Source organism: Neolamprologus brichardi, chromosome 20 (assembly GCF_056152115.1).
Source record: "Neolamprologus brichardi isolate AB-2024 chromosome 20, ASM5615211v1, whole genome shotgun sequence".
In the NCBI taxonomy this organism is placed as follows: domain Eukaryota; kingdom Metazoa; phylum Chordata; class Actinopteri; order Cichliformes; family Cichlidae; genus Neolamprologus; species Neolamprologus brichardi.
In genome coordinates this window covers 34469075-34481654 of record NC_142123.1, presented here as the reverse complement: position 1 = coordinate 34481654, position 12580 = coordinate 34469075, and the positions used below count along the sequence as shown (strand labels likewise).

The following is a 12580-nucleotide window of genomic DNA, read 5'->3' as shown; positions in this document are numbered from 1 at the left end:
ACACACTCAAACACAGGTGTAATGGCTTTTTCCGTGTCAGGTTTCCTGGATGATGATTTGGGTGTTTATGAAGGTCCTGCTCTGTCTGTGCTCCAAACCTTTTGCATGATGCTGTCGCTGCTGCACAATGACATGTTGTGTTTATCAGGAACTAATTCAGCAGTCAGTGGAAAGTCTTCTTTCTAAATACTCTGAATGTTTTTGAAGCTTATTTTTAGTTTCTGGTGTTTTCCCATGAATCCACTTCCTCTGTGAACAGAGAGACGTGTGGAGATGTTTCATGCAAAGCAGAATATTTTCCAGTCAAATGTGTTCTCAGCTGCACTCTTGCCCGTCTGTTACATTCATATCATGGACCTGTTTGTTTTATAGTAACATCCAGTAAATCATTAAATAGCCGTCATAAGTACCTGCTGTACCACCCCATATAAAACCACTGTAAACACTGGTGTGTTCAACACCCACAGTTGGGGGCGATTGTGGCTCAAGAGTTGGGAGTTCGTCTTGTAATTGGAAGGTTGCCGGTTCGAGCCCCGGCTCGGACAGTCTCGGTCGTTGTGTCCTTGGGCAAGACACTTCACCCGTTGCTTACTGGTGGTGGTCAGAGGGCCCGGTGGCGCCAGTGTCCGGCAGCCTCGCCTCTGTCAGTGCGGCCCAGGGTGGCTGTGGCTACAATGTAGCTGCCATCACCAGTGTGTGGATGTGTGCGTGAAGGATAACTGGATGTAGTGTAAAGCGCTATATAGATACAAGCCATTTACTATTTGTTGCTGCATGTTTGTCTGTGTCGTCCACTTGGTCTCCGTCCCCTCTTTAAGACGCTGTTAATGAACAGGGGAGTGTCACTTTCTCTCTGAGCTGATCAGGTCTGTGCTCTTCATTTAAATCCAGACGTGATCACATTTTCAAACTGTAGCTCCTAAACTTTGGAACAACATGTTTGCAATCATCTACATCATGTTAACACAATCATTTTTATTAAATGTTAAAATAAATGTAATCTACCATTAATCATGTTTAAAATGATGAGCCTCTCCCAGCTGTCACTGGGTCAGCTGATCCAGGCTTATATAACTTTTAATGTAAAGTAGTTTTATTTCCTGCTGCAGCTGAGAAGGAACAGATCCTGCTTTTCAGGGTTTTTACGTGTTTTGCATACAGACACACGTACATCACAGGTGTTACTGAAACAGAGTAAATCCAGCAGCTCTGTGTTTGATCCTCCATCAGCTCTTCACTGTAATCCAGATCTCCTAACATGATGCTCTGCTCCGGACTCAGCAGCACACTGTGTGAGTACAACACACTGATAATCCTTTATTTCTACATGAAATCAGCTGCACATGTTCAGTCTAATCCTTTTCTAGCTTTCCACTGTGCTGTACTGTGACATGCTTTTCTTTCTGCTTTATTGGATCAGTTAATCTAACATCCTAAATACATGTTTGCATCACCTCAGCAGGACAGTTAGGCTTCACAGAGTCCTGAGAGGAATTCATGGCTGATCGTTTACTTTGAAGAGTTCAAACTGTCAACACAAATAAGTTTATTGACAAAAGTTGGAAACATGAAGAGAATAAATGTGTCATTGAAATCTGCTGTTTAGAAAGAGTTTTCAAAGAATCCAGGTGTGAATGAAAGCAGCAGCTTTCTCCTGTTTGGTTTTCATTTCTGTTTCATGTTTTGAGGTGAATTAAACTTGATATCAAACACACAGTCTGACACTGAGCTTTCTTTCTGTCTCTTTCAGTGCTGGCAGCAACCTGTTCACTCATCACTTCAGGTAAATGCTGTTTTACTGCTTCTTATATTTTGGTCACAAAGAGCCTTTCTGTTAACTTTCTCACTTCCATATTTTAATAAACTTACAGCTCAATGCAGTTTCTGTGTTTCTGTAATCCTTTACTGACTTTAACCACTTTAAAAAATGCACACAGCGTATTCCTGCCTGTTAGCAGTTAAACAGCTACATTAGCTAACCAAACAGCCTTTTCACTACATCATCAAACCTTTTGAGAAAAAAAGAAGGCCTTCTCTGTGTTACTTTTACATTTCCCTCCATTGCTTTACCCTCATATTACGTTTTTTAATATTTTGATTTCAGGCTTTATCAGCGCACAACCTCCCGTTCCTCCTGCCATATCCAGAGGAAGAGTGATCACCTTTGACAGCCTCAGTGTTCAACGCCTGAGCTGTGGTAAGATGGAAAATAGTCTCCAAAAATCAGCAGCCTAAGCAGAGAAGCCCAGACCTCCTCCTCCCCAGCCAGCTCCTGTAGCTCGTCTGGGGGACACCAAAGCGTTCCCAGGCCAGCTGACAGATATAATCCCTCCAGTGCGTCGTGGGTCTGCCCCGGGGCCGGACATACTTAATTATTTACAATAAAAAAAGCTCCAGGCTTTACTGAAGCCACATTTTAAAACTCTCCTCCTGCTTATATTCATTACATAAGTTTAAAAAAAGCAAAAAGGAGCTAAAAGCACATTTAACTTGATTTTCCTCTCCTTACCCCCAACTGGCCCCGCCCCTCCCTGAGCCTGGTTCTGCTGGGGGTTTCTTCCTGTTTACAGGACGTTTTTCCTTCCCACTGTCACTAAAGTGCTCGCTCGTAGCAGGTCCTATGATTGTTGGAGTTTTCTGTTTTCCTTTTATTCTTATAAGGTCTTTATTGTGGGGTCTAGCTTACAATATAATGTGCTTTGAGGCAAATGTTGTTGGCTATATTAATAAAATTACATTTACTAAATAATAAAGTGTTTAAAACATTAATAGCTAAAAAGAGATAAACGTGTGCAAGTTGCTACAGATTAGTCAACAAACAGCAGCAGCTGTTTCTCTAATGCTGTTAGAGAAACAGTCTGAGGCAGCTTCCTTAAGTAAAACAAACATGGAGACACTTTTTCCACAAAGCTTCACAATTTATGTCAAAATTCAGTCTTGAATCAACAATCGTCTCGAGATATTTATAGGGTTGCACATATTCCACCTTAATGTTTGTGGCATCAGACATGTTGGGAGCTTTTCTGAAGTCCACAGTTGGTTTTTGATATGTTGAGGTTACAAATTGTTCAATAACAGCTCCATGGTTGTTTTCTTGCCTCTCAAAAAGTTTGCTCAAAGCTGCCTCACAGACTTTCTGCTTGTGTGTCAGGTGGGTAGTTAGCACGGAGGCTTGTGTGCCATGCACTGAAGTGTGTCTCCACTGTGTCACTTTGTCGTCACCACAGTCGTCCCACAAGTGAGACACACACACGTTTCTTTAGCTGTTGTAGAAAAGAGCTCCGCCTCCCAGTCACGGTGAAAACAGAACATTTTTCTGCCATGTTTTTCTGTCGGGGTAAAAACTGCATCTAGATCCTCCTTCTGGCTGCGCCTGCTTTCTTATCTCAGCGGAGAAAAATGGCAGTTTATCTTCATGGTACTGAACTTTGACCTCAGACAGGTCTGAGTGCATACACAGAAAATCAGTTTTACCATTCAAACCTCTGGTAATCCAGATGTTACTGGTTAAAAAAGTACAGCCACACATTTAAATTCAGTTTTTATTTCCATGGTAACCTGCAGTATTTTTAGAGCATGTCCTGTGGGTGACGCTCACGGTCCCTTCAGGCCACCAGGTGCCCGTGGGCACGTGTTGCTGCCTCTGTTATACACAGTCGCTCCTTTTGCTCAGCAGGAATCAGATAGTTGACTGACAGCAGTTTCATGGCCAGGTGAGGCCTGTTTGTCACGGCCGAGCTGACTGGAGGCTCAAATGCAGAACTCCCACGTAACACCACGAAAACATGAACAAGGATTTATTCTCAAAAGCAAAAACGTCAAGATATGATTTACAAGGTATTATGAAATAAAGTTGTCTTCGAAGCATATAAACCTAACATGAAACAAGGACTTGACTGCTATTATGAATCAGCGTAATTTAAATCTTTTTTTTTTTTGTGTCCCGTTTGGATCTTGAGCATCAGAATTGTTGTCTGAAGGCCAAGAAAGATGCCAAGCAGATTTATTTTACCAAGTGGATCATCATGGCCATATTGGTCCATTTGATTGACCTTTATTATAATTATGTATTTATTTTATTTTCGGTTGCTACAAACAGGACAGACATGACTGGGGGATAGGACAGGGAGAAAGAATGAAAGAAAGAGAGGCAGAGAAAGAAAACCAGAGGGGAGAAGAGACGATGAGAAAGGGGGGAATAAAGAAAGAAAAACAAAACACCTGGATCACCTGTATGGAGAAAAAAAACAGAAGAGAAAGCAAACAAAAAAAGAGCAACATAATAAAAACAGCACCATCACAATAAACTAGCTAGCAGTAGATAACAGTAGATACTAAATATTAAACAATATTGTGCAGCACGCAAGATAGACAGCGCACAATGTGCTTTGAGGCAGCAGCCAAGAAAGGTGTAGTTTGTGTCTGTTAACACCTGTGTGTACACCTGTGTGTACACCTGTTTGCACATCTGTGTGCACACCTGTGTGGATCAGCACGCTTGTACTCCAAAGGTTTCTCCATGTAACGATCTGCTAGGGAGTGTGGGGAGCCATAGCCCCGTCCCCAGGGAAACAAAAACACTCTTTTCGAGAGCATAGAGGGGAGACGCTGGAAATGCACCGGGAGTCTCAGTACGCTGTAACGGGAGGAGAGTGGATTTAGTGACTAGGCCTGGGGGAAAGTGTCCAGGAAAACATCACAGAATTTAGCCTTACTGTTCACGGGCGGAGGGCGGACACAAAGCGAGTACTGAGTCCGGGTGAGGTGGCAGATTCACTCCTATTTCGTGCATGGGGATCTGCCCGGGAGCCGTCGCCAGTCCCCTTCCAGGCCTTCCCCAAACCGCAGCTCAATTAATGTCCAAGCATTCACCTTTCAATACTAAACGCTGTCAAACCTAAAATGAGGGCGTGGGCCCAGATAGTGAACTATGGGGAAAACACAGTGAGTCTCAGTCTGCACAATCACCTGTTAGTTGTCTGAAGCAACACTGACTAGGTGAAGCAGAACTTGTGGCGAAGAATGAAGTGAGCGCTGGTCCATAAACGTTGACAGCTCAGTCGCCCACAGCTGAGGAGACACGCCACTGTACAGTAACTCCACCCCAAGGTGGAGACAGCAGCACAAAACAGCTGTACTCACCCGGACCATGACACTGTTCCCTCAGTTCATTCAAACTTTAGCACATAAAACATCTTAGTTTGTACTTGGATGTTCACTGGAACTCTTAACATGACAAATAAATCAGCCAATCAGAGAAGGTTTGATGTAAAATCCACTGTGGTGGTGTACAGAGGTCAGACCAACATTTATGGATGTGACTGCAGCTGCTGGGTCTAAAACACAAAGTCAGAGTGCATCAAACCTGCTTTACTACATGTAGTTTTTCCTTTTCTCTGATACTGTGTGTGTATAACAGAGAGGGGAGTGATCGCTGTGCAGTCAGCTGTGTACAGATGTGCAGATACACAAACCTGTTCTCAGAATGGCACTCAGGACATCAAGAACAGGTAGTTTAACATCTTCAATAACAAATGACTGTTTGAATAAAAACAGCAGCAGCTCTGAAACACTTTAATAAAGCTGAAAACGAGCTGCTTTCTGTGTCCCTGCAGGTGTGATGGAAGAAAAGTGTGTGACATAAGTATGAACATCATCAGTGCTTCTGATCCCGGCGTCTGCACCTACCTGGACACCACCTACACCTGCGTCCCAGAGAGTCTGTTACATCTGTGATTATAAACTAATAATCAGTCACATCTGTACATGAATCATTACAGTTTCTAACGTGATGTGTTTCTTTGTCAGGCCACAGTGTAACATGTGAAAAATCTCAGGCGAACCTTCAGTGTGGTCAGATTTATTTTTCTTATTTATTGTAACTTTAGTGGATTCATTTGATAGAACTACAAACATGGTTACAGTTTATGAACTCTTCCTCAGGTGAAGGACAGGTTATAGTCGTCTCCTGGGCTAATTATGGTCGCCGTGACAACACCACGTGCTCTCATGCACGTCCTGACTCTGAGCTCCAAAAAGTTAACTGTTTGAGTCCCAGTAGTAAAGAATATGTAACTAAAAGGTACAGATGCTGACTCTCTTTCCATCTTCTCTCAGATGACACGGCGTACTTCAGTCCTCTGCTGACTCACCTTTGACCTGCATTCACAGGTGTAACCGGCAGAACAGCTGTACTGTTAGAGCATCAAACACAGTGTTTGGAGACCCCTGTCCTGGCTCCTACAAGTACCTGGAGGTGTTTTACGCTTGTCAGGGTAAGAACCTGAAACCTTTAGACTGCATTCATTCCTGTGCTCATAAAAAGGTCATTATTATTTCTATGCTGAAAAAGACTCAAGTACTCTGACATGAATATCTCGTCAGCTTATTTTTACAGATCCTGAGTGAACAAATTGAAATGATGTTCATGAAAGTCTTAAAAAACAGAATCCTGTAATTTTTATAGAATTTAATTATGGAAAAATGTAATTTAATGAAGAAATCAGTGATGCTGATCACAATATATAGATACTCCAAAACAAAATGTAGAAATCTATTAGTCTGTTTTCTCCTAAATACTGCAGTGTTAGACCTGCTTTAAAAATACTGCAACAGCTGATGTTTTTCCTTTGATGTGTGAAAAATCCTCTGAGTTTTAAAAGTGCTGCAGTTCAGTTTTATTTATACAGCACCACATCCAAATAGCAGATTGCCTCAAGTTGGTTTGTATAAAAAAGTACAGACCTTAGAATAATAGAAACAAAACAGAGAAAATCTCAACAATCATATGACTCCCTGTGATGATGTCACATGGAAAACCTCGATACACAAAGTGAAGAGGGTGCAGGCTCTCTCACACATGACAGGCCTCACTCTGTATGGACGTTTGGAAGACGGGGCACCATGGATTGGATAATTCATGTGAACTGAGCTTCATCCCACATTTTATTATTCATGTGGCTTAAACTTTGTTCAGTTGTTGTTACTAACTTCTTTAGTAAGTAAGTAAAAGTTTATTTATAAAACACCTTTCAAGACAGAGATCAAAAAGTGCTTCACCAAAAAATAACAGAGCATTAAAAAAAGAGTTATCCAAACACATGCCTAAAAGCTGAGTTTTTATTGGTTCTTGAAAGACACGACTGAGATCTCAGGCTCAGAGGGAGAGAGTTTCAGAGTCTGGGAACCACTGTGGTCAAAACTCTGTCTCCTTTAGTTTTCAACCTCCTGTGATGTACAATAAGTAGCTCTTGATCACATGACGTCAGGGACCTGCTGATGGCTGTAAAGGTTCACTGATCGTCCACTAAGAGCTCTGAAAGTCAAACCAGATTCTTGGAGAATGTTTTGTTTCGACTGGTGAACAATGAATTAGAGTGACGTAAGGTTTATATTTGTGAGGTGAATAGTCTTTTATTTTTACATTGTCAACAATTCATATCATAACATATCAAATTTATTTGTATACCACATTTAAAGACCAAAGTGCTTTCCAGTAAAACCATAATACAGACAAAATATAAGAATACATACATATATATACACATACATATATATGTATGTGTATATATATGTATGTATATATACACATTTGTTTCTAATTTATCTTTATTTGCTTCTCTACTGTTTTTTCTTGTTTTTAACTGATTGTGAAGCACTTTGGTCAACTCTGTTGTTCTTAATTGTGCCATACAAATAAATTTTGAATTTTTGAATTTGAATTATTTTTTCACAAGCTTGTCAAGTAAGCTAATGAAAATGACATTGTGAATAAAAAATGTCTCTGTTTTATTCACTGATGTTTCCTGAACATCGACAGAATGTGGAGAACAGAACATCTGTACGTTGTGTTTACCAACTGAAGATCAGGCAGAGATACTGCTTTATACCACAAGATGGTGCAGTAAATCAGTGTAACAGTTCTTTAATAACAATCTGAAGTTGAGAGATGAACACATTTTGCAATAAAAGTACATTAAAAGGGAGAGTTTATAAAGTCCTCTGACCAAATGAAAGACACATACAAGTAAAAATCAAACAGACAGAATTAGGGCTGTTCGATATAATGATATATATCGGATGACGATGTAAAAACGTTGATCGTTTCATTTTATGCTACCGTTTGCTTCGTGGTTACGGTTTACAGCAATATTTTTTCATCGTTCTGATGGTCACTGCAGTTATTATTAATTTATTGAAGTTCTCTCTTTCTCTTATATTTAATATAACCACACTATGGATGGACAAGCACCTGTTTTTATGGACGGTAAAACCATCGCGTGTCCACTTGTTTATGTTCCACATAAACCTTTCACAATAAAGCTCAAGATCCTGTTGAGACTTTTCAAAATAAACTGAATCACGTGAAAGAGCAGATTATTTACGGATGAGAAGTAAAAAAAGAGACGCCAGGTGCTAAAAAATCAACCTTAGACTCAAACGTTAGAACAGGCTTTTCCCCGCAGCACGCCGTGTAATAAATACTCAAAGAAAACGGCGCCGTTACAACTTATGTCTAAAAATGTATCGTTTCATGCATCGGTTAAAACACTCGACTCCAGCTACACGACGCGCAGCTGGAAACACTTCACGCAAGTCGAGCTGCCCGAGATTCACAGACTTTACAGAAAATGTTACATTTTTGTGATTTATATCATTATCGGACGATAGAATTCTTATATCGGGATATGAGATTTTGGTCATATCGCACAGCCCTAGACAGAATTAAAAGAAAAAGGTTAAATGCAAAACAGAAAATGACAAGGGCTCTGATCAACACAATATTAAAACCAGGTAGTCAGAAAAAAGGAGACTAGATAAGCACAAAGACACAGGTTATATCATGTCAAATCATCCAAGCCTTCTGCTTGGATGATTTAAAAATATATCTAATTAGAAAATTTATGCGTATTTAATCGAAAATACACATAAATTTTAATGTTTTTCCCAAAATACAGTTTGAGAAACAACAGTGTTTTTGTTTTTGTAATACTTGTATATATTTTACAAAAACATAAAAATATGTAAAACTTGTTACATTTGCTCATTTCAGCATGAAAGATTTATCAACATAGTCAGGACACACCTTATTTTTTATTTTTTTATTTTCATGACTATTTAATTGTAGATTCTCACTGAAGGGATCAAAACTATGAATGAACACGTAGAATTGTATAGTAAACAAAAAAGTGTGAAATAACTCAAAATATGTTTTATATTTTAGATTCTTGGTAACAGCCACCCTTTGCTTTGATTCCTGCTTTGCACACTCTTGGCCTCGTCTCCATGAGCTTCATGAGGTCGTCTCCTGAAATGGTTTTCCAACAGTCTTGAAGGAGTTCCCAGAGATGCTGAGCACTTGTTGGTCCTTTGCCTCCACTCTGCTTGTATTTGCTAATTAAATATGAAAACATTGAAGCATTCCTACAAAGTCCCATATTTGAGCGCACACTAATAAAATCCCTTCTGTGACCATCACTGCAAACAGCCAGCTGATCTACACAGCAACAGGGATCATTGAACATCAGATGAACACAAGAACAGAAGCCTCAGTGGAGACGAAAACTAGAGGCAGAAAGGAGGGAAGTTACCCAACTATCAGAACTGCAGAGAAGTGTGATGGGACGCCTAACAAGTGCAACAAGCTGTACAAACCTGAGGCCTTAGAAAGACTCCGGCAGTGTAGTACTGATGTAGTTAGTCAGTTACATAGTTAACCAGCCGTTAATATGAAAGTCATTGTTCAAGCTCAGTGCATTCTAACATGAGATGATCGACTGCTTTGCTTTGGCGTGTACTCAACTGACAGTTTATTAGGAACACATGAAAAATAATGAAACAGATGTTATGAAACTCTTCATCTTCTGTTCTGAAGTTTATGGGGAGAAATTACTTTCTTTTGAGGAATCATTAATCTGTTCACTGACCTTTTAACTTTAAGATCATGCTGCAGCTCCTTCCTGCCCTCCTGGTTGGACTTGGTTTGGAGGTCGCTGTTTCATCGTTAACAGCAGCGTGAAGACCTGGACTGATGCTGAGGTACATTAGAAATAACAGCAGCTGTCGCTGCATCACTGATGATATAAAGAGTTTCTGTCTTTGACTGATTTTAAATGCATTCTCACACTTTTCATCTTCCTCCTCAGAGTTCCTGTCAGACACTCGGTGGACATCTGGCCTCATACCACAGCACAGCTGAGTACACCTTCATCAGAGAGCTCACTCGCACAGCAGCAGGGTCGTATGAAACAGCTTGGGTTGGAGGCAACGACAGAGAGACTGTAAGTGTTTCATAGATAAAGAGGATGAGCTGCAGCTGTTTCTGATATTTCATCTGTTTCTCTTCATGTTCATCAGTTTGATTCAAAGGTCAACATGTGACAGACGGATTAATCAGGACTTTGTTCCTGGAGACAGATGTTGCTGTTGACTTGACTTTTCTTTTCATTTTTTACCTCCACAAACAAAATGAACCTTCATTGTGTTCGAGTGGTGTAAGAGGTCTCATGTCTGCACTCTCAGCATAGATGCATCAAAGTACATCAGAACAAACTGAACTTTATTCTTCCAGGAAACTGTGTGGATGTGGAGTGATGGTTCCCAGTTTGACTTCACAAACTGGGGCAGTGGACAACCAGACAACTATGGAGAAGAAGACTGTATGGAGATAATCTATGGAGGTACAAACTGAAAGTGGGACTGTTGATGAAATGTGTTTTGTTTTTATATTGACTAAAGTCATGTAATCTTAGGTCTTTATAAGAACTGTGTTTGTTCTTTTTACATTAGAGAAGAAGAAGAAAACGTTTACAGCACAGACCTCTGATTTTATTTCTTCATTTTGATTCTTTACAGGACGAGATTTTGTCGACGACGTCAGGTGTGACTCACAGAGCCGCTTTGTTTGTGTCAGAGGTCCATAACTGCTCCTTCGTGTCCTCACACATCTGACATGATGATGTCACAGCCTCACTGCTGATGTCACTTCCAGCAGGATGTCAAGCCTCGATGACATCACTGCTCGAAGATTTATTGATAAATATGATTTCATATCACAATAAACAGGAAAATAAATTCAATAAAATGTAAAGGAACTGAAATGTTGACCTGAAAGTGAGTCATTCATGCTTCATCATCTGATCATCTTAATAAAGCTGAAAACGAGCTGCTTTCTGTCTCCCTGCAGCTGTGATGGAAAAACCTGTGTGACATAAATACACCATCAGTACTTCTGATCCTGGGATCTCATCAGCTGATGCTGATAACGCAGTTATTTTTAAATCTGAAGAAAAGAATCAGCTTAATCATATTTGTGTAAAATTATATATTTATCTTTTTTTGCAACTTTACCATACCAGCTTTACTTATAAAGCACTTTAACACAAAACCAGAGATCACAAAGTGCTGTACATATACAAATAGCATAAACAAACAAACAACAAATTAAAAGATTAAATAAAATAATAAAACATGTTAAAAAGTCATATTGAGTCAGCCCCTTACAAGAACAAATAAATGTGTCTTAAGAAGAGTTTTAAACTCAGAAAGAGAAGAGGCCTGTCTTACATGCACGCTCACGTCTACATCTACTGACTGAAACCAGCCCACTGAAGGAACAATGGGCTGGGGGGTCAGTTCCTTCATCTTAATTATGCAAATTCTCATGACCATTGATCAACAACCACTGATCAATAACCATGAGTCCCATTCACAGAGAGTTGGGGAATGGCTGCAATCACAGCATGTAAGATGGTGACAGATGGACCCTTAGGCCCCTCCTCCATTCAGAGATGGTCTTTCCCTTTTCACGTAAATGGCCTCCTTGACTCCGCCCTCAAACCAGCGTTCCTCCCTGTCCAGGATGTTACATCCTCATCATAGCCAGTAATGTGATTATTTTGTTCCAGTTAAAAGACGCGCTGCAGCAGTTTGCACAACCTGCAGACGTCTAATGGATGCATCACTAACCCCACAGTAAAGTGTGTTACAGTAATCCAGCCTAGATGTAACAAAGGCAGGGATTACAGTCTCAAAAAGCTGCTTTGATAAGATGGGCTTTATTTTGGCTGTCACAAATGAAAGAAGTTTGATGTCAGGTTTATATAGTGGATTGTCATTTATGCTTAGAAATATCTACTCATATATGCTCAGAGTTTTATCATCAATGTCATGTTGGTAGAGGTTTGATCTTTAATAGGCTGCAAAGACTTTGTGTGAATGCCAGAACACACCCTGGGAGCATGGGAGAGGGTCCCCCCCCCCCCCCCCCCCCCCCACCTAACACACACACACACACTTACGCAACGCACAGGCAAGGTACTCTGTGTTTGTATGTATACGTGATATGTTAATGAACCTATGTACATTCATGTAACCTCAATAAAAGAGCAGTGTTACGGGGGACGAGAGTCTGACGGAGGTCAAGTGGGTGGAACGACACTTCCAGGCAGGCCTCCCTCATGCATGAGTAACACAAAGAACTTTCCCTACTTGTGTCTTGCTTTTGCTGTGTAGTAAATTGTCTTGAACGTTTCAGCGAATGGGTTTAAGCTACAAACCACTTGATCTTACAAAAGCAGTG

At 40.4% G+C, this 12580-nt stretch overlaps 1 pseudogene; it reads left to right on the top strand.

Moving 5' to 3' along the window:
- Nucleotides 1-1180: 1180 nt before the first annotated feature.
- Nucleotides 1181-10922, top strand: LOC148097077 (L-rhamnose-binding lectin SML-like; annotated as a pseudogene).
- Nucleotides 10923-12580: the final 1658 nt, after the last annotated feature.